We start from the raw sequence: 3,736 nt of genomic DNA, 5'->3' as shown, positions 1-3,736 counted from the left end.
CAGAATAATATTTTTTATTCATTTATATAATATTTTTTATACTATATAAATTTTTATAATGATATTTTCAATATTTGAAAATTAAGTACACGACATATACACAATGCAAAGGAGAACGAAATCGCGACAATAAATAATTATGAAATTTCTTCTACTATGGTCGGATTAAATAATTTACTTCATGTCATTTAAATTTCATATTATTGTATTATTTATTGCGGTCTTATTCGGACTTTGAGACTGTGTATCTTATCGTGAGAAAGAATTTTCGTTCTCTATACATATATAATATAATTATTAATGTAAGGACGATGTTTCTTCTTGTATTTGTTAAACTTTCAAATAATATCATTTTTTATACATTTTACTTTATTTCAATGCATATAGTGTATATATCTTTTTTTAAGAGTATATACGTTTTTCTTTTGATTTGAAATTAATAATTTCAATTCAATTATTTTTCATTTTATTTCATATATGATATGAAAGTATTCGAGCGTAATAATATAAATATTTAACTTTATTGAATTTTATTCTTTACCCACATATATTTTATGTGAATAGAAGAACAAACCCCAAAAAAAGTTAAATTAAAAAAAAAACGACTACATTATGTTAGGTATAGAAGAATAATCTCAATTAATAACATTTCATTATTAACAAAATTATTTCTATTTAAACCAACTGTAGCAAACCAGGAATAAATTTTTTTGCTCTCATTTATATATTACACTTAAATACTTTTATAAATATATGAAAATAATTTTCATATAAGTACTAAGTATGCAATTTCATACAAGTATTAAAATTTTCATACAAGTACTAATGTTGAAGTTTCATACAACATATATGTTTTCTGCCACGTACACCTCACCAACCGGAAATCGTATGGAGAAAATCTTTTTAACCATATAAAAGTTTTAAATTCATATATATACAAGTAATTTATATCATTTTCTATGAGCATTATGCTTATAAGAAATATTACAACATCAAAAATAGCTTAACATTTATTTTTTTTTTTAAATTTTTTGTACTTATATGAAAATTATTTAGTTGTATGAATTCATACACTTAGTACTTATATGAAAATTAGTATCTATATGAAAATTAATTAGTATTTATATGAAATTTATTAAGTATCTATATGAAAATTATTTAGTATTTATATGAAAATTATTTACTTGTATGAATTCATAAACTTAGTATCTATATGAAAATTATTTAGTATTTATATGAAAATTTTTTACTTGTATGAATTCATAAACTTAGTATCTATATGAAAATTATTTAGTATTTATATGAAAATTTTTAACTTGTATGAATTCATTAACTTAGTATCTATATGAAAATTATTTAGTATTTATATGAAAATTTTTAACTTGTATGAATTCATTAACTTAGTATCTATATGAAAATTATTTAGTATTTATATGAAAATTATTTACTTGTATGAATTCATAAACTTAGTATCTATATGAAAATTATTTAGTATTTATATGAAAATTTTTAACTTGTATGAATTCATTAACTTAGTATCTATATGAAAATTATTTAGTATTTATATGAAAATTTTTAACTTGTATGAATTCATTAACTTAGTATCTATATGAAAATTATTTAGTATTTATATGAAAATTTTTAACTTGTATGAATTCATTAACTTAGTATCTATATGAAAATTATTTAGTATTTATATGAAAATTATTTACTTGTATGAATTCATAAACTTAGTATCTATATGAAAATTATTTAGTATTTATATGAAAATTTTTTACTTGTATGAATTCATAAACTTAGTATCTATATGAAAATTATTTAGTATTTATATGAAAATTTTTAACTTGTATGAATTCATAAACTTAGTATCTATATGAAAATTATTTAGTATTTATATGAAAATTTTTTACTTGTATGAATTCATAAACTTAGTATCTATATGAAAATTATTTAGTATTTATATGAACATTTTTTACTTGTATGAATTCATAAACTTAGTATCTATATGAAAATTATTTAGTATTTATATGAAAATTTTTAACTTGTATGAATTCATTAACTTAGTATCTATATGAAAATTATTTAGTATTTATATGAAAATTTTTTACTTGTATGAATTCATAAACTTAGTATCTATATGAAAATTATTTAGTATTTATATGAAAATTTTTAACTTGTATGAATTCATTAACTTAGTATCTATATGAAAATTAATTAGTATTTATATGAAATTTATTAAGTATCTATATGAAAATTATTTAGTATTTATATGAAAATTATTTACTTGTATGAATTCATAAACTTAGTATCTATATGAAAATTATTTAGTATTTATATGAAAATTTTTTACTTGTATGAATTCATAAACTTAGTATCTATATGAAAATTATTTAGTATTTATATGAAAATTTTTAACTTGTATGAATTCATTAACTTAGTATCTATATGAAAATTATTTAGTATTTATATGAAAATTTTTAACTTGTATGAATTCATTAACTTAGTATCTATATGAAAATTATTTAGTATTTATATGAAAATTATTTACTTGTATGAATTCATAAACTTAGTATCTATATGAAAATTATTTAGTATTTATATGAAATTTTTTTACTTGTATGAACGTGGTTTCGGCGTTTTGGCTCTTTATATGGGGTTTCGGCTCTTCGCAAATAGGGACAGTAGGAATCTCCTGAATTCCTTTTTGCGCGTCACTAATAAGATGACGATGCATTTGGCTACGTAAATAAAATCATTTTTATGCCCGCCGTTTAACCAAACTTAGTTTTTTTTATATGCAAATATACGTGGTTTCGGCGTTTTGGCTCTTTATATGTGGTTTCGGCTCTTCGCAAATAGGGACAGTAGGAATCTCCTGAATTCCTTTTTGCGCGTCACTAATAAGATGACGATGCATTTGGCTACGTAAATAAAATCATTTTTATGCCCGCCGTTTAACCAAATTTAGTTTTTTTTATATGCAAATATACGTTTTTTCGGCCTTTTGGCTCTTTATATGTGGTTTCGGCTCTTCGCAAATAGGGACAGTAGGAATCTCCTGAATTCCTTTTTGCGCGTCACTAATAAGATGACGATGCATTTGGCTACGTAAATAAAATCATTTTTATGCCCGCCGTTTAACCAAATTTAGTTTTTTTTATATGCAAATATACGTTTTTTCGGCGTTTTGGCTCTTTATATGTGGTTTCGGCTCTTCGCAAATAGGGACAGTAGGAATCTCCTGAATTCCTTTTTGCGCGTCACTAATAAGATGACGATGCATTTGGCTACGTAAATAAAATCATTTTTATGCCCGCCGTTTAACCAAATTTAGTTTTTTTTATATGCAAATATACGTTTTTTCGGCCTTTTGGCTCTTTATATGTGGTTTCGGCTCTTCGCAAATAGGGACAGTAGGAATCTCCTGAATTCCTTTTTGCGCGTCACTAATAAGATGACGATGCATTTGGCTACGTAAATAAAATCATTTTTATGCCCGCCGTTTAACCAAACTTAGTTTTTATATTATACAATATACCATTATATTAATTTTTGTATATTTCAATTGCTTTTCAGTATATTGTAAAAGTCGTTTGATAACTTTGCGTTCAAAGCTGTATCTTTATGTTAAGGTTCTCTCTAACAACTATTCAATATACCATTATATATTCATTTTTGTATATTTCAATTGTTTTTCAGTATATTGTAATAGTCGTTTGATAACAATCTATATAAC

The sequence above is a fragment of the Zeugodacus cucurbitae genome, unplaced genomic scaffold, assembly GCF_028554725.1.
Source record: "Zeugodacus cucurbitae isolate PBARC_wt_2022May unplaced genomic scaffold, idZeuCucr1.2 ctg00000153.1, whole genome shotgun sequence".
Lineage (NCBI taxonomy): Eukaryota > Metazoa > Arthropoda > Insecta > Diptera > Tephritidae > Zeugodacus > Zeugodacus cucurbitae.
The sequence above is the reverse complement of the archived record's forward strand: the minus strand, read 5'-3'. Positions refer to the sequence as shown.